Source organism: Lepisosteus platostomus, chromosome 5, assembly GCF_059453375.1.
Source record: "Lepisosteus platostomus isolate fLepPlt1 chromosome 5, fLepPlt1.hap1, whole genome shotgun sequence".
NCBI classification, from domain to species: Eukaryota; Metazoa; Chordata; class Actinopteri; order Semionotiformes; family Lepisosteidae; genus Lepisosteus; species Lepisosteus platostomus.
Genome location: NC_142615.1, coordinates 49,945,151 through 49,964,245, shown reverse-complemented (window position 1 = coordinate 49,964,245; position 19,095 = coordinate 49,945,151). Strand labels below are relative to the sequence as shown.

Sequence of the window (19,095 nt, the reverse complement as noted above, 5' to 3'; positions counted from 1 at the left end):
GCCCCCTCCGGACATGAGTTGCCTTCTTTCCCCATACTCAAGGGTAATTTTCCTCTTCCACCTATTTCAACATTTACCTTGTGAGATGTCAAACCACAGAGCCTGTGCTGCGCTTCAGTGTTAGCTGTAGTGGACACCCCGTTGAACATAAAAAGCATATTGAGCTCCTTGGACATAAGCCATTTCTCGTCACTTGCCCAGCGAGCAGGCTCAGCGCACACTGAATGCAAGTGTCTCAGAGCAATTGAGATGTGTACAAGTGGCTGTAAAAGGGATATCTGATGCCAGTGCCATGGCTTATTTCTCCGACGGCAGGCGTAGCGGCGTGCCGGTTGGAGTATTCTCGGTCGCATTTAATGGCAACGTCATGGCAACATCAGCTCAAACCACCAAATGGAGATGGGCGTGCCGACAAGCTGACCCTGCTGATGCGGGATTAACACTAGGCTAAGAGAATGCTGTGGTGTAGTTGGTTAAGGTGCCTGTTTAGTAAACAGGAGATCCTGGGGTTGAGTGCCTGTCTTGCCACACAGTTTATCATTATGGACAGCAACATGCTTCTACATTAAATTTAATGGAAGTGTTCATTTAATTTTTGAAACAACTTGTTTTTTAAAAAATTCATACAAATTGCGAAAGATAAAATTCTCATCTGTTTTGTCAGTGCAGAGGAATTACTGCCAGCTGGCAAGGAAACGAAAAAGATTTTTTGTCTTTAGCCAAAAACCTGTGAATGTAGAAGAAAGGTGATGTGCGTTAGTTTCTATGGCACAGTCAGTCAGCGTATTCTTCAGTTAAACATAACGTTGGTAAATCAAAAGTCCCCAGAGACGCATTTCAAATTAATCCGACCTCAACACCGTCTCCCCTAAATGTGATGGGGTTTCTTTGGATGTCCTTAAGCATCCTGATAGTTGCAGAGATTTCAAACTTTTGGCTAAAGTCAAACTACAAGAAGTTAATAGTTGAGCGCCTAAGTCAATATCACCGGGAATGTGACTATGTAAACTTAAATAGTATTCAAAATATTGCAATTTTGTTGTAGTTTAAAAAGATATTTTAGCTGGGGATCCTCAAATGATGAGGGTAGAAAAGAGAACTATTCGACACCATCAGGAGTGCTTAACATGTGATAAAAGTGTTTTTTAATCACAAAGCGAAAATAGTGAATTTTCTTTCACTTAGATGTTTATCAAAAGCTCATTAAACAATGAAGGAGAGGCTCGTGTTCCGAATTCACTTCGTGTCTCATTGTCTTGCTTTGATTTTTAAAATGTACACTGTTGACTATACACTCTTCCTAACAAGATTAAAGAGCCGAGTTTAGTTCAGAGGTAAAGCATCTCATGCATCATATGAAGCCCTCGTGTGAAGTTCAGTGCGACATAAACTCGTTTGTCTGTTTTAAAGAGATGCAATTTTTAAAACAGACAAAATGAAAGACTTATTAACTAAATACACGTAGAAAACGTGCACCTAATTGAGAAAATTTGGACTGGGGCGATTTATTATTGTAGCGGCACAAGCTCACAGTGGTGCAATTGAGGAATGCGGTACAAGGGCCAGTGGTACATTGGATAACGCATCTGATTACGGATCAGGAGACTGTAGGATCGTAATGCTCTTAAACCCAATACCATAACCGTAGTGTGTTCATTCCGACACAACCTTTCTATCGAATGAATAAGCCTCCTGTTCCATCTCCATCTTCTTCCCACACATTCCGGCTATTTCAGCACTGTTATTGTTGGACTACAGTCACAGATACGTAAGGGACACTGTTCCGAAGACCGGTCTTAAATAAATAATGTTGCAAAAGGTAACAATAAGGGTTTCTTAATGTAACCTTACATTTGGCCGTACAATACAATTTTCTGTACCCTCAAAAAACTAAAAAAAAATATTACTGCTTTCTCCTGAGAAACAGAAGTGTAGTGTCAAATCACAATAAATAATACAACAAATATACTAAATTAACACCCAGATTTGACAACACACAGCTATGACAGAACACATTGAAGACTTAAAAGCCCTTTAAATTTTTATTTCCTTAATCTCCATTCTCTTCCCTCCCCAGGATAACTGAAAACTAACTATAATAAAGACTGTATATGCATTACTTGTAATACAGCTACTAATAAAGATATACATGGAACTTCATTATTAATAAATAACACTTTTATTAATAAATACGTGTAATGATAACATTCATTGTGAATATAAGTTTATTGCAATTGACCCATTGTAGCTACCAATCAGAAGCAAGGAAAAACAAACTTCACTTGTGCCTTTTAAAAAAAAGGAAACAGTAGTAGTTTATGTGGTAATTTCAGGTACTGTACAATGTAAGAACTAATGTTAACTACTCCCATAGTAATGCGTGGGGTCCTATCAATAGAAAAAAAAATTGTTGTAACCCAAAAACACAACAAACACAAAACAAGAAGTCTTCCAGGAACCTAGGTAAATCCCTGTAGTAGTCTAACAACTACGAAAAAAAAACCAAACGCAACAACTTCAAAAGAAAAAGAACATTAAAAACAAATCTGGGGAACAACAAAAACACAGAGTCTAATGCGAGAGCTTTTTCAAGTCTTCAGTGCTCCTCTCGTCTCAGTAGACCTCTCTCATATATTTGTGTACAGGTCAGCTGGAGGTACACAGCTGATGGTAATTTAAGTAGGGAGCTGCGTCAGCATGCATGGGCTTCAAAGGAAAAAGTCAAGGTTTATTCCATGCTGAAAAGAGAAGGAAACACAATGTTTCAGCTGTGGAGCCTTATTTGATTGTGACTCGAAGTAAACCTTTACTTCTTCGTTTGATGTTAATTTATCTCCATCGGATACCTGATAGTATCTAAACTTAACAGTTGCTTTCAGTAGCTAAAGACACTACTCTAGGTGAGGCTTGAACTCACAACCTCGGCATGACTCTGCTGTGCACTGCTGTATAAGTGCCGCACGCTAACCGATTGCGCCACTGGAACTGTGCAAAGTGCGCAGGAACAGGGTGAAAACGGTTTCGGTTGTGGATCCATCTATACATGGGGAACACTAAAATAGCAAGGAAAATACAAGAAAAGAAACTGAAAGAATTGTGCTAACAGCAAAGGGGGACGGAGGGAGGTGGTCGGACAAGTAAATCAACCTGGCAGATTATTTGTATCGACATTTTTTGAGTCAATCAGCAAACAGATTTCTCTTCATGTGCCTTAAACTGTGCAGTTTGTATCTTCGTTGTAGATAGGTTTCTTCTGTAATCACTCTGTAAGGTGATTACACGTTTCATTTTCAAGTCGCCTCCTTTACACGCAATTGCAGCCTGGACACTGAGAGAAAGTATGAGAAATGGCTTCAATTTCAATGTGAAAGCGCAGTACAGGCTCGATGGCTTCACATCTCCCATCAATCAAATAAAATTGCAGTAAAGCGATCTAAATATGACTCTGAAGTACTGGGAAAGATGATTATTTTGAGTGTGCCTCCCAGGGTCTGCTACGAGGCTGAAGTTACAGTAGCTTCTTATTCGCCAGCTTCTTATGCGTGTTTTTCGTTCCAAATTAAATGGTGCTGCTGTGATGTTATGTCGCCTTCCGCCTGTAGATGGCTCTCTTCGATCAGTACTAATCCGGCTGGAATACTGCAGACATCTTCACTGAAAGGGAATATCCAAATAAATAGCAACTGTCCAAATTATATTTTTGTATGGAATATATTTCAGAAAATCGCAAACCAATTTTAAAAACTCACCACAACACGGACTTACACTGGGAAAAGGTGATTGCACTTTCTGCTTATTGCTACAGCCTTCCCCCCGATTATGAAAATGTCTCACAGTTCTGACACCGACGTGTGAAAGACAATGTTACAGACTATCAAAATCCTGAAGTACAAGAAACTTTAATGCACCAGTTTTTTAAATATGACCCTCTGATCCTGGCATGTCAGAATACATTTCGAAAAAGTATGGCACGAATTGCATGAATTGCAATGGCACAAATTGTTGAGAATATCACTGACCTTGCCGATATTTGCAGGGGATATGAATGTTTTGCTCATGTTGAACTACAAGAAGTAAAAATTGAGCTCCTTAGTCAATATCACCGGGAATGTCCAATAATGACGAACATCAGTAGCTTCAAGGAAACTTAGACTCGCACATGGAGTTTTATCTTTGAATGGAGGGTGGGAGAATTCATTTATACTCTCGTTGCTCATTAGCTAAACTATTTTAAAAATATGACACAGATTTGTTCAAGAAACTTGTAATCGCCTTAAAGAGAGTCTTCTTGAAGATGTGCACCAGCTAGCTCTCCACTGTCAATTGACAGGACTTTAGAAGAAACTGTTCTCATACAACCAACATACAAATTACACATCTTAAGGAACATGAAGAGAAATCCGTGTACTAAATAACATAAAACTGTCGCTGCAAATTATCACCAAGCTGTTTTATGTGTCTGACCACCTCTTTCCTACTTTGCAGCGAGCACAAATCTTTCTGTTTCTTCATCGCTATTTTACTGTCTCCTTCCCCTATGTGGAGATGGATCCACAGCTGAAACTTTAGGTCAGTTCCTGTTACTCTGTCCGATTGAAAGCGCTGTATTAAAGGCACTCCCATCTCTACAGGAAAGTTATTGCTGCTCTCAACACAATATACTGCAGCCAAATGTGATAGCGATACTGTCACTGCCTGTGGGCCACGTGTTCCTGCTGTCAGCCGATTATGTCATGTTCATCCACACCCAGAAACATTACTGCTGTAGCACAAGAGTTATATAGGCGCAGTCCATAGAGCAAGAATCTCTTAATCTCAGAATTGTGGGTTCAGCCCCCACATTGGGTCCCTCTGTGTCAATTTGATCCCCCCAATCCTCCTAGCATGACCTGATGGCGTAACAGTGATACCCAGTACCCAGCGTAATTCAGCTTTCTTTCCACTTGATTCAGATTTTGATCTGAAATCATCGGCCGAACAAGAGTTTGTCTAAATCGAGGGAGATCTGCTCACAAGCAAGTATTAAACACTTCAGCATTTACTGTTGGAATACCACACTTTGTCAAAACACTGCCGCTTCTTAAGCTAATAAGTAACGGTTTTTGAGCACGCATTGTATTGTTAATGCTTATATTAAAAAAGCATAAATTCACATAATGGAATTTGGACTGAACAAAGTAGTCCAGGCCCTTTACAACATTACATACCCTCTGATTAAAGCTTAAAACTACAGTAGCAGGACTAATAATAATGGCAACAACATGTTTGGAGTTCGGCATTTCATTTATTCTGCGGAAACATCGTATCGGAATGAACTGCCCGCGATAAAAGAGTAATTGCGGCTTCAGATCATATTTTCTAGAGCATTGCGTTGTTCTGTTCATGATGACTACACGCTTTAAATTTGTCATTTACTGCAAGCGTTGCTTTTCCAGGTTTTTCTGAAATTCCTCGCATTTGAGCCAGCACTAAAATATTTCATTCCCGTCGCTTGAATACATCGTGGAAACGGTATTTGCAACGGAATGCTGTCACACATGAAACCTTTTTGTTATTCGGTTCTGAAGTTTGAAAATGAAAATAAAACGGGGGTCACCTCATAGGCTTGAAAGAAGTCCAAGCAGCATAAAAACCCACGAATTCTCACAAATTGTGCTGCATTGTGCTGCACCTTTCTTCTGCTGCTTTTTTAAATCAGCCTTAAACATTTGAATGCATACCTTACTGCTGCTAATCACATTCACGTGTTTACGAAGCTTTTTTCTGTCCGTTATGTTTTTGCTAAGCAGTTTCTCCGTTTTCCTCGTACTGTGATTGTCAGCGAGCACAACAAGACTGAAACAGTGTAAAGGCAGGTAAAAAAAGTCAGGGTAAAACGCCTGATTGTCGGGAGTCGGATTTGAACCCGTGCCTCTATTTGGAGATCGAAACACAAAGCTTAAAAGACACGAAGCTGTGAATTTGCTGTTTTAAACCACTTGACTATCCTGAAAAATGGGTGCTGATTGCACCAGTTGCATCCGATTTTCCGTAACTTTAGAACGATTGATACGACTGGACGAACACAATTTATGGCGTTTAGCATGACATGGAAAACGGTACCGGAGCATTCGGGTCCGGACTACCAGACTCAGAAATAGTTTTTACCCCCGCACTATCAAACTATTAAACTCCCAGCCTCTCTCACTCTCTCCTCACCTCTCACCTATGATCTGAACCTCACAGTGCCTTCTTTCTTTCTTACCAAAAACCCAAACACACATTGAAAATCTACCTCTACCATACATGTCAAAAGCTCACTCCCCATCATTTCTATCCCTTTATTTAATTCTTTTGATGCATGTTTTTGCACATGCTGTTACCTTTTTGTTGTTTTGCACACTGCCTGTTGTTGTTTTTTGCACATCGGCTGTTGTCTTTCTTTTGTTATACAATTGTATTGTTGTTGTGTTTTTTTCTTTGTACTACTTATGTCCGAGAGCTAGCTAAATAGCATTTCGTTATACCATATACCTGTGTATGAGTATAATGACAATAAACTTGGACTTAAACTTGAACTTGACATAGTCTTGCAGGCAGTATATTATTTTATCGTTTACTCGTATAAAAAAACACGGTCTTCAGACCGATTTTTAGTGCTTTCGAACGTTACTTCCAACCTGGACTGACAGCTCACCAGATCTGTTTGTGATCAGACCATGGAGTCGGGGGCTGTACCAAGCGCGCGTTCCTTCCCAATGCTGAGGCGATCATTCGGAAGATGGGTGTGAAGAGAGATAAGCTTTGTCGACTAAAAAACAAGGCAGGATATGCAAGAATACTAATCACTGGCGACAGTTATGCTCTCTTACTATTGAGATCCCTACATTGCGAGTTTTTTTAAGACTTTGAAACTAAAGGAAAGCGGTGACAAATGAAACAGGCACAGGTGGGGTTTGAACCCACGCTCTTTGGTTTACGAGACCGACACCTTACCACTTGGCCACCACGCCTTCGAGTAAGCATGGGAATAAGGTTGTTCAAATTATTTTTTTCTGAATCTGGTTTACATCGCCAAATGTAAACCGGAGGCAGCAACAACAATAAAAGGGATACTTGTCCTTAAACTTGGACGTGATGTTCTGCAGACATGTGCACAATGTCCTGTTTTCTTGCAGTGTAGACATTTTGCTGTTCACGATCCGCATTCATCTGCTTTGTGCGTTGTTAGTCCACATGTAACATGTAATGTCAGCCGTCCCCTGTTCTTCTATTTCTCTAGCATGACTGTGTCCTGCTGCTCGGCTTTTGTTTGTAAAGTTTGAGCGAGCGCCCCGTTCAGTGTCACTTTGTCACTGTGGTCAGAAAGCATTCTTGATTCTGCTTGAGCTGCTTCATGAATTCTAGCGACTGTAAGAGCTCTTTTTAAAGTCAGCCCTTCCTCCTGCAGCAATTTATAGTCTCTTATGTGCACATTTTTCCACAAGTTGATCTCTTAACATGTCAGTTTCCAATACTCCAAAGTCACAAGATTTAGCCAGTTCTCTTAGTGCAGTCACAAAAGCATCAACAGATTCGTCCTGAGACTAAGTTCTCTGCCTAAATTTATGCCGTTCTAAAACCACATTTCTCCGCGGTGTAAAGGAAGCGTCTAAGGCAGCTACAGTCTTTTTCTCCAGGGAGGTTGGCAAAAATCCGCTGCACGGAAGCCCCGATACAGTGCAGTAATGTAGCACGTCTCACGGCATCCTCAGCTTCTGTAGATCCACCGGCTATTTAAAAAAAATCTGTATGACTCCATCCATATCTTGTATTCCGTATACGAATCCGGAGCTCCGAGGTTCAGTAGAAGCGGTGGAAAAAGCTGGGCATAAGCAAAGCTTCTCGGCGCGGCGGCCATATCTTCCAATGCGCAAACTAAACGAAAAGTCTGAAAATTCAGAAGTTCGTTTCTACCAGCAAGAGAACTAAAATCTGCAGTGTTCTGCTCGCTTTGAGTCCGTCAAGCACTCATCTCTCGTCGCCATAAATGTTGTGTATCTTAATAAAGAGACGTTTTTATATTATTTTAACTATTTTGTTAACTACACAGATCACGCCCTTACACCATATATTCCCGCCTTCTACTCTCTCGTTCTGTTGTCTCGCGATGTCTACTCACTATACTACATTTAGCATGACTTGTTGCAGTTGAGCTCAAAGCTGGAGATGATCTCCATATTTTACCGCAGTAACTAGTCCGAAACGTAGTACACAGTACACACTTTTTAAGTGAACTCAGGTTGTTAAAAAATTAAACCAGTGCCCTGTCACAGAAACGTACCCCAGTCTCCCGCGCAACAAGCGGGGGTACTCAGCACTATACTAACGAGGAGCGCTTGTCTGCAGCTGAGCATCAGCTCTGTTTACTGTCAGCAGTCATTTCCTCATTTCCAAATACTTTTTCACCTGCTCTCAGCTTTTAAAGACGGTCATAAACGCTCAAGAAGTAATTCATGTCAGTTTGAAGTCTGTTTCTGTTGTTTCAGCTCTTGATAAAGAAAAGCCGTGCGTGGGAGACTCCCTCTCTGAAGAAGTTTGCCGTCACCCTGCGAGGGAGAAGAGCCATCAATCACTGAGGCAACCAATGAGACAGTTAACATTAAACACGTGAAATGCGAGAAAGGCTTCTATCGTTTCTACTCTAACGAGAAAGACCTCTTTATTAGAAGTGAGATTTTAACAAACGTCTCCAGGGTTAACTGCGACCTGAACGCAACGCCTTAGACCACCAGCCATCTTGCCTGTGGTACTTAGAGCAGCGCTCATTAAAAATTATCAGAAACCGAAAGCGCTTCTTATGCGGATCAGTATATTCCGATACCACTGGTTCTGCAGAAGAAATAAGAAAAGCCGAACTCAAAGCAGTGTGTTGCCATTACGGGTATTCTGTCTGCAGCTGCTTTAAGATCTACTCACACCGTGTTGCCATTAAGGCTACCTAGTTAAAAAAAAACTTATCGTCATCTTTTTGAACGTGATTATTAGACATCCGTTAAATCTCCACCGAGGTTTCTTGAGAGATCGTTCAGCGAGCGAGTATTAAAACACTACGTCGCTTCCAACCTCTGCTGTCACTGTAAACTCGGAGGTGATGTTCTGCAGATGTGCAGTGTGCCTTTCCTCTTGTCGTATTCAAGAGTACTCACTGTGTGAGTTCCTCACTGCGTGTTCTGTACTCTACTGTGATTTAATTTAGATGATTACGTGGAGTAGAGTGACAAGATCTACTTGAACATTTTCGGTTTGTGAAATGAAACACTAAATACACTACTGTAAATACAAGTAATGGACATTTAAAATAACCACAGTAAAGCTAGAAGAGTGAAAGATAAAAGACTATTTAGAATGACATTCACAATAGAATTAAAAACGGCACAGCCGCCCGAACAGGGACTTGAACCCTGGGCCCTCAGATTAAAAGTCTGATGCTCTACCGACTGAGCTATCCGGGCTCTGAAAGAAGGTCGACACTGTCGGGATCCTCGCAAGTCACGTGTCTCTTGTGCTGAAGAGCAGTCATACCTGACCCGTCTGGAATGACCACTGACAGACTTTATCATGAAGAGACGGCACCACTCCCAGTAGAATGAGTGAGAAATACAGCATGACATGGGTAGTTAAGGGGCTCCCACAATCCATCTTTCCTCACATTACTGATTTTTTTCAATAGCATTTTGACCTTTTTTCACATTCAGATTTTTTTCTCATTTAATAAAATCTTTTAATCAACAACATTAAAAAGAAAACAAATGGAACGTTTTTTGGAACAATAATTAAAAAAATATTTCAATGACTTGGTTGTATACGTGTGCACACCCTTTATAAAGGGAGTTGCAACAGTGCTGAAATTTAAAGAGCATTTCTGTAGAGAAAACAGCCTTGATGTTAAGCTTAGGGAGCCTGTCTTTTCGAAATTCTATTTCTTAACACCTTGCACAGCCTCCCGACAGACTAACAAATATTTGTTGGAGAAATTGGCTCACATACCGGAAGACACTAACGTTTATTTACGTTAGAGTATGTGAATAACAGTTTAACCGAAAAAGTTTGTAATTGTGATTTTGTTAAAATTCAATAAATCGTCTATCAACAGTTAGAATTTATTAAGAAATTGTTTTATTTCATAAACTATAAGGCAATTCAGAGAGTTTATAGGTCATATCCTTTGCTTATGTTCTTTTAACTCTAGAGTTCAGGATCCAAACCCAGCTGCGGACGATTGTGTTTCTTGAATCTCTTGTAATCATCAAAAGTCGATGTGTAGTCCTTCAGTACTTTCTCGAGTTGTGCCATGGATATTTTATACGATCAATACTTGTCATGCTCTTTTGCATTTTCCTTAACAAATGGAAAAAGTTCAAAGTGTGTTTATGGAGTGTTTCACATCTACACGAAAGCACTTGTAACAGTACAGGACACGCAGTGAGGAATTCGTGAAGCTTTCAGTTTAGTGCGGAGTTCAGAAGGAGGATTCGCTCGCTGAATGATCTCTCAGGAAATCCCGGGTGAGATTCAACAGGTGTTTTCTGCAACAGCCACAAGTGTGAAGCAATCTCTGGATTTCCTGAATTTGAACTAAATTATTAGTTCAAATAATTTAAGATTTAACAGAACTAAATGAGGTACATTTAAAACAGCAGCGCAACTCTGCAGCACGTCGAGTGTGCCTGCATTTAATTGTATAAACCTGGCTCTCTCTGAACACGAGCAAAGAGTTCTCACTCAACAGAAGATTGCGCTGTGAATATAAAGCACCTGGAGATGCCAGGGATTGAACCAGGGACCTCATCCATGCAACGCATGCACTCTACCGCTGAGCTACATCCCCAATGGAAAAGGTAATGGAACAGACTTGTCCAGATGCTCACTGATCACAATCCACCACTCACGAAGAATGCCTGCAGTTTCCCACTTTCGAGTTTCCTCTACTACAGAGTAAATGCATGGGAATGAAGAAATAAGGAAGGAAAAATAATCGCATTGAAGCTTCAAGAGACTGGGCACAAATTAATCTATTATTTTTGTATCCAGTCACACGTGCGACGGTGGTTAATTCCCAGACGGGGAAGTGCTTTTTTTCTACCTCCTTACTCGACTGTCTTTCAATTCTGTTTTATTTGAAACTTTTTGCATCTTTTAAGTGCTCTTGATTAAACTATGCATGTTTGCAGTGCGCTGAGACCTGAGAATGTTGCACTTTTGCGCTCATTCTTAGGAACTTGTGGATTTCTGATGAAATTTATTCCTAATTATGCAGACATATCAGAACCTCTTAGAAAACTAACGAGGAAAAGACAGAAGTGGGAATGGACATCGGAAACTGAGAAAGCCATTGCGAGTTGAAAAGAGCACTTGTAACTGAACCATGTCTGGCATACTTCAAACTAGATGCACCACCAGTAGTGATCAGTGACACGAATCCTGTAGGACTTGGAGCAGTATTGCTACAAAGACAAGAAAATAGACAGAACAAACCAGTGGCATATGCTAGTCGCTCACTTACCCCAACAGAAAGGCATTACTCACAAATAGAGCGTGAAGCCTTGGGTTGTGTTTGGGCAGTGGAACATTTTAGGACATATTTATGGGGAGGCAAGTTCACACTTCAAATGGATCATAAACCCCTCATTTATATGTTCAATCCCAAAAAGGCAACATTGTTACCACCCAGGATACAAAGACTTGGATTGAGATTATGGCCTTATGATTACAAAATTGAACACATAGTAGGGAAAACCAATGTCGCAGACTCATTGTCACGTCTTCCTTTACGAGACACGGAAGACACTGGTTATGTAGAAACCTATGTTGATAAAGTGCTTTCAATCAGCACTTATGAACTGCACTCACTGACACTTGAGGAACTTAAATAAGCAACAAACGAAGATGACACATTGAAATTGTTGATGTCCATAGTGGAAAAAGGACAATGGCCTAATCCAATTCCAGACGAACTGCAGCCATACCACAGGTGTAGGTTGGAGTTATCTACATATGATGGACTGCTTTTAAGAGGACAGAGGATTGTGTTACCGAAAACAAAAATCAGACAAGCACTGAAAATAGCACATGAGACACATCAGGGTGTAGTTCGTACAAAACAGTACCTGAGAAGCAACTTCTACTGGCCCAACATGGAGAGTGATGTTGAAAGACTAATTAGGAATTGTTCCATTGTGTGTTGAATCAGCCATTGCAGGAGGATCAACCTCTCCAACCACTTGAATTACCACCAAGGCCTTGGACAAAATTGGGCATTGCCCTGGTAGGTCCCATTCAGAATGAATACATATTGACTGTCATAGACTATTATACTTCTTAACCTGAGGCGGTTGTTGTATCATCATATCTTCAGCCACAGTTATTAGAGAGCTGATGAACATCTTTGCACGATTTGGTTATCCACTAGAGGTAGTAACAGATAATGGCAGGCAATTCATAGGACAGTTGTTTGAATCATTTCTGACTATTGTGGAATTAAACTTGTGGAATTAATCGTGGAATTAAACACATCCGTGCATCACCTTACTATCCGAGATGTAATGGCAAAATTGAAAGATTTCAAAGATACCTGAAAAAAGCTTAAAGAGCAGCTGTGACAGATGGAAAAAAGAGAGAGAGGAACTCCCTAAGATTCTGCTGACTTATAGATCAACACCACACAGGGCATCTGGAGAAACCCCAGCTAATCTTATCTTTGGGCGTGATATCCGGACTAAACTACCAAACGTGGAAAAGAAAGAAGAAGAGCCAAGGGACATTCAAAAGACAAAAGATATCCATAAACATCATGAGGAGTATGCACACAAAATGAAATTATATGCAGACCAGACACGGATCATAACTTCAAGGTCGGTGATGAGTGTTTGTGGCTGGCCTAGACACCGGTAAATTGGATGCCAAGTTCAAAGACACTCGCTATGTGTTATTGAGAAACACCTCTTGTAACTCCTTTGAGTTAGTGAATGTGGAAGATGGCTCAAAAATAATGAGAAATGTAAAACATCTTTGACACACTCCTCCATTGGATCTTGATTTTGAATCTGCAGAAACAGAAAATGCTGAGAATACAGGACTTTCTGACGTGCAGGAAGTGCCGAGTCCTCAGACAGTGGAGAGTACATCCGTAGGAGAGCCAGTAACTTTACCCAGTAGTAAAGTAACAATCATTAGTGGCAGGGTTATCAGGAAACTGGCTCATTACAGAGACATTTAAAAATACAGGACTTGCATAGCACTCCAAATGTTAAATTGCCCTATTTTGTTTGTGTTATCTATGTAGATGTTGCTTAGACTGCTAGAAATGAGGTGATATTTAGAAGTGACTTAAGTAGAAAATTGAACTAAAATTTGAGTTGGTACGTATAGAAATTGTTGTAAAAAAAGATGAATGTATTGAATAGAAATGAAAGGGTTTATATACATTTTGTTGTAATAGTTAATATCCGTTTACTGTGTGTTGATATAAAATTGTTACAATTGTATGATAAAGTTATAGACTTTAAAAATAACAAAGGAAGGGATGTAGTATAGTGAATAGACATCGCGAGACAACAGAACGAGATAAGCTACTGGACACACCCGGCCCTCCTCATACAGACCGTGGAAAAGCCCCCGAGTGGGAGGGCTCTCTCTTCCTCCCAGGAGCTCTTGGACACGACGCACAGACAGGGCGCGGGGAGCCGCCGCCTGCAAACACGGCTCCAGGCAGGAGTCCACTCCGCAGGAGCCGCAGAGCAGAGGAGATGGGGGCAGCTTAGATCCTGTGCAGAGACCTGAGCTGTTGTTGCTGCGGACGCTGTTTTTTTTCTTTTCACGGGGTAGGAGTGAATGTTGAGTTGCCCTTAGAAATGAAGCAGAGCACTTCACGTGCGTGCGCCCTGGTGATTCTGGGAGACAGATCGAACCTGGGCTAAAAGAGAGGGGGCTTAGCCCTCTTGCATTTGCTAGTTCAAAGTTGTACAACCCATTTGTATCTGCTAGGCAGCGCAGTCGTTGTGCACAAAGAACGCTTTGAAAATTGTCAAGAGCAAGTCATTCCGAGTTGGTCAGTTGTGTTTTCCATTCATACGCGAAATGCTGAAATGATCTCTCGGCTCCTCGGTTGTCATTTCTGCTCCGTAAAGGAATCACAGTACACGTCGGCTTCCAGCACGGTGGGTCAAGACACGATGCCTGGGGTCAGAGCTAGCGATGTCTTCCTTGTAAGTATAGTGGTGAGTATCCCTGCCTGTCATGTGGGAGACTGGGGTTTGATTCCCCGACGGGGAATCGCTCTTCTTCTACCTCCTTAGAGAAAGGCTGCCTTTCACTTCTCTGTATTTTCTTTCACAGCGCTGTGCAGCTTTTCATTGCTCTTGCTTTCCTGTTCCTGATGGTAGTGGTTTACAGAACAGAAAGTCCTCATGGGATATACCCTCAAACTCATATCTAACATAAACGAGTGAATTGGCCAAATCGATTACAGACTCACCTAATTGCAATGAAAAGCATCTGCTCATCTTAACGCACTCTACCAGTGTACTTTTGAAACCATCCGCCATTTCAATAATTCTATGAGTGACTGTGTCTTTCAGAGGGGGCAGCAGGTCGAGCTGTTTAGCAGCTTTTTTTCACACATAATACGTGTCAGCTCTTTTGTTAACAGTAAATAAGGGTGTTCAAAAAAAGTGTCTGTTTATTAGGTGTAAAAATTCCTTAACATCTTTGATGCTGTCATCAAAGATAAACTGCAATCAGCAAAGATAAAAGGATAATAATCTTTGCATACTGCCCTGTCTTTCTCACACCTGAAGAAGGCTCCACAGCCGAAACGGTGTGTTTCCTTTCTTCTCTTTTCAACATGGAATAATCCTTTACTTGTTCCTTTGCAGCCTACGCATGCTGACGCAGCTACCCACCTGATATATAACATTCCTATAATCACAACTATGAATTTCCACTGTGGGTATTACGTCACAACGCAGAAATGCAACAGTGACGTGTCGTAATTACAAATGTACATGATAAGTGATTTTGTCTCTCCTACCTTAGTGTCGGAATATTAAGATGTTCTGGTGACAAGGAAGGAGGGAAAAAGTAAATCAGCAGAAGGGGTGCTATTTTGTTAACTGTTAATCCTTACATGTTCAGAAGGTCATATTTAAAAAATGGTACAGTACATTTTCTTATACTTAATGATTTTCATAATTTGTCACATTACCTCAGTGGCAGAATTGTGAGACTATTTTATAATCAGGAGGGAGGGTCATAGCAATAAGCAGAAAGTGCCATCACCCTTTGCTCATCTTCGGTTAACCATATTCTCACATGCCATGTTCTAAATGTCCCATTGTAGACTGCTATATTAACATTTCTTGCAAAATGCAAGATTTTGAGACTTTTAACAATCAGAAGGCAAGGTCGTGGTAAATATGCAGAAAATGCCAGTGAATGAATGGTTTGCTTTTGTCTTATTTACTTGTCGTCTAACATGCCAGTTTGTGTTATTGTGAGTTTTGAAAATTGGTTTTCGATTTTCTTAAATGTGTTTCATACAAAAATGCAATTTGGATAATCATTATGTACATATTCCCCTTTACTGAGGCTATGTCCAGTCATCCACTCGGATTAGTATTTTTAAAAATAACTATAGAGAGCCATCTACAGGCGAAAGGCGGCATAACATCACAGCACCTAATAAGGTGGAACGAAAAACGCGAATAAGAAGCCAACTTCAGCTTCGTTAATGCAGCAGGATTGGGTGAGGTGAAGTGGAAAAATATTTCTTCCTCTGCATCCTAACATTTTTGTAGTTGTTCCAGGACTTCTCGCCCCAGATAAAGCTGCCAATACATCACTTGTTTCTACTCCATCATGATCAGCAGTGTTATCGGTACTGAGCTCCACAGCCGAAACATTGTGTTTCCTTTCTTCTCTCCGTGAAGGTTGATTCGATTTGTCAGCAAAACTGAAACTTAACCCTTTTTATAATTGCAGGAAATGCGAGTGTTTAACACGTGTCAGAATCACCAGGAATGTCCAATAATGACGAACATTGCAACCCCCCAGAAAACCATATTCACCCATGAAAAATGATTGTCGAATGGCTGGCGGGAGACATCATTTATACTCCCGTTGCATTGTGTGGCGGGGGCTCCGTGTCCCCTGAGCAGAACTGGAGGATCGTTTATTTGCAATTCTTTGGAAAGGAGCTTCTTTCGAAATCAATGCGTGCCTGGATGTTCGCGAACGTGCTCCCTTGTGTTGGCTTGTCCCGCACTGGAGGAGCACAAGGCAAGTCTTCACAAGACAAAAACCTCCAGTGCACAGCACTCTGAAAACAATTCTTGGCTGGCGCGTTTTATTTCAAAACAGAAACAGCACCAATTGAACAAATCGGCCAGACGCACATCGCCTCCGGGCGGCGAGGAGGAAGCGCCGGGACGCTATGTTGCAGAGCCCTGAGAGGGAACCAGGAGCGCACATTTAGAGGGGGGCGGGGGGCTGCCTTCGCGCTCTGCCCCCAGTCTCTTGCGCGAGTACTAAATCTCACGGAGCCAGCCAGGCGAGGAGCTAGCCTAGGCTGCGCGATTAGTGCTGAGGGTGTGGGCCGCTTGCAGGGGCTTGTACAACACATACTTACCTGGCAGGGGAGATACCTTGATCAAGAAGGAGGTTCACCCAGAGCGAGTCTCAGCCATTGCACTCCGGCTGTGCTGACCCCTGCGAATTCCCCAAATGTGGGAATCTCGACTGCATAATTTCTGGTAGTGGGGGACTGCGTTAGGGCTCTCCCCTGATGTGCTTGGTCCAATATCAGATACGGAAGAGTTACGACACCACGAGCTGCGATAGGATCCCAGTTCGAAAGGAGTCGATGCCACTGCTGGTTCCCGGTTTCTTTTAGTTAGAGGTCCGGAGAAGCATTTCAAGCTGGTTAGACTACTCCTTCCGGACATTCATTCCCTTTTCAAAGTCAGTCGTTTTGCTGTAGTCTGCATTATTTAGGCTGATTATCGAGGTTAGCCTTTATTTGGTCATGGGGGCCTCGGTGCTGTATGCTAATTCTAAAGACAGTTTCACCCATTTTCTGATTGCTAGGTTCTGTACCAGTGCAGATATGTCAAACAGTGAATGGCTGAACCTCTATTGTATCCGTGCTCAATGAATGAAATCAGTAATAAATGAATATATGTATAGTTATACTAAAAACAAGTGGTTTATCGACTCATCTTTATTTGCAGATTTAGAGGCAGCTTCGATATTCGTTTTACAAACGGGTTTTTTTTTTATATGGGTCACACACATGCCATAGCAACAAAACATCTCTAGAGATGAGGCTATAGATCACCTTTCCATCCTCCAGGTTTTCTTCCCAAATCCTACGGCACCAACGGCGACCCCTGCTGGCCGAGAGAGCAAAAGCTTGCAGCACCTGGTATTCCCAGGAAGTCTCCCATCCAAGTACTATTCAGGCCCAACCCTGCTTAGCTTCCAAAACCAGACCAAATCAGGCGCGTTCAGGGTGGTGAGGCCACAAGTGAAAGCAGAGGTGCCTGACTCGCTACTTGAAGCTGTGTGTGGCTGGGGCTCCGTGCCCCCTGAGCGGGACTGAAGGATCGTTCGTGTGCAACTCTTTGGAAAGGAGCTTCTTTCCAAATCGCATTGCGTACCTGGATGTTGGCGAATGTGCTCCCTTGTGTTGGCTTGTCCCGCACTGGAGGAGAACAAACAAACTGCATGGAGGAGCACAAGGCAAGTCTTCACAAGACAAAAACCGCCAGTGCACAGCACTCCTTTCTGGGCTGTCGCGTGTTTATTTCAGCACATAAAGCACACCAGTCCAACACGTCGGCCGGGCGCGCGGCGCCTCCGCCCTCTTGTGGCCTTGCGGCGTCAGAGCAAGAGGCTCCTTCTCGCTGCCTTTCCGCTGTGTTGCAGAGCCCCGAGAGGGAACCTGGAGCGCACACTTTGTGGGGGGCGGGGGACCGCGTTCGCGCTCTGCCCCCGGTCTCTTGCGCGAGTACTAAATCTCACGGCGCCAGCCAGCGGCCAGGAGACAAGTACAATATCGCGGGAAAGGGGGGCCTTGTCATTGATTGTTACATATGAGACGGGGATTAGGAGGAGACTCCGACTGATTGGTAAAGGGGAACACTAACACCAGAGTGACACCCCCGGCGTCTCTTTTTGAGAGACGCCCTGGGATTTCTTCATGGCCAAGGAGGGTTGGGACCTCGGTTTTACGCCTTCCCCGAAGGACGGCGCCTGTTTGTGCAGCAGAGTGTCGCCATCAGGATGCTGGGGCATAAGAAAGCCACAGTGAGCTCCCTACTGGTCCCAGTCACACCTCTTGGAGAAGCAGCAGCAACCTGAGCTTTTCCGGGGGGAATCTCCCATCCAGGTGCCGGCTAGGCTCACACCTGCTGGGCTGCCGTGGGTGAGCCGAGTCAAGAGTCGCAGGGTGAGATCTAGTCACCGGGGAGAAACGATACAAGCGAAGGATTACTCGGCTCCCAGCACTTGAAAAGACCGACAAATGACTCGTTCCCACTGGAGCTGAATGTACCTGCATGTGTCGTGTCCTCTTCTTCCCCCGCCCCGCTGTGTTTGCTGTATTGTCTTTGAAGCCGGCCCCCGAGACGAGACGAGACGAGACGGGAGTTGTGTGCGCTGCAGCGGTGCCGAGAGAGCACAGAAGGCAGCAGGTTCTGGAGAGCGGGTAAGAGACGGAGGCGGCGGCGTGCGGGACAAGGTGCTGGCCTAGGCTGCGCGCTTTGTGCTTTGGGTGCGGGCCGCTTGCAGGGGCTTGTACAACTCATACTTACCTGGCAGGGGAGATACCTTGATCAAGAAGGAGGTTCACCCAGGGTGAGGCTCGGCCATTGCACACCAGCTGCTTGGTGGAGAAAACACACAAGAGAGTTGGCACTCAGAGTGTCGAAGGGTCGATGTATACTAGGGCTCAGTTGAAATAAAACGTCAGGACTTTTCCGACTAGTGTCACACGAAGAGAGTACATCCTTCCCACCCCTCTGCGTCTGTCTCAGTAACTCGCTGTGATCGTATAGTGGTCAGTATTTTGTGTTGTGG

At 42.8% G+C, this 19,095-nt stretch overlaps 4 non-coding genes and 1 pseudogene across 4 annotated transcripts; 1 reads left to right on the top strand and 4 right to left on the bottom strand.

The window, feature by feature from the left end:
• Window positions 1-6,920: 6,920 nt before the first annotated feature.
• On the bottom strand, window positions 6,921-6,992 carry trnat-cgu (transfer RNA threonine (anticodon CGU)). Its single transcript has one exon. It is a non-coding gene; the product is annotated as a tRNA-Thr (tRNA).
• A 2,408-nt stretch (window positions 6,993-9,400) lies between these two features.
• trnak-uuu (transfer RNA lysine (anticodon UUU)) lies at window positions 9,401-9,473 on the bottom strand. Its single transcript has one exon. It is a non-coding gene; the product is annotated as a tRNA-Lys (tRNA).
• Window positions 9,474-10,777: 1,304 nt separating this feature from the next.
• On the bottom strand, window positions 10,778-10,849 carry trnaa-ugc (transfer RNA alanine (anticodon UGC)). The gene has a single exon. It is a non-coding gene; the product is annotated as a tRNA-Ala (tRNA).
• A 5,788-nt stretch (window positions 10,850-16,637) lies between these two features.
• On the top strand, window positions 16,638-16,801 carry LOC148668492 (U1 spliceosomal RNA). Its single transcript, XR_015938652.1, has one exon. It is a non-coding gene; the product is annotated as a U1 spliceosomal RNA (small nuclear RNA).
• A 624-nt stretch (window positions 16,802-17,425) lies between these two features.
• Window positions 17,426-17,544, bottom strand: LOC148668491 (5S ribosomal RNA; annotated as a pseudogene).
• Between the last annotated feature and the right edge of the window lie 1,551 nt (window positions 17,545-19,095).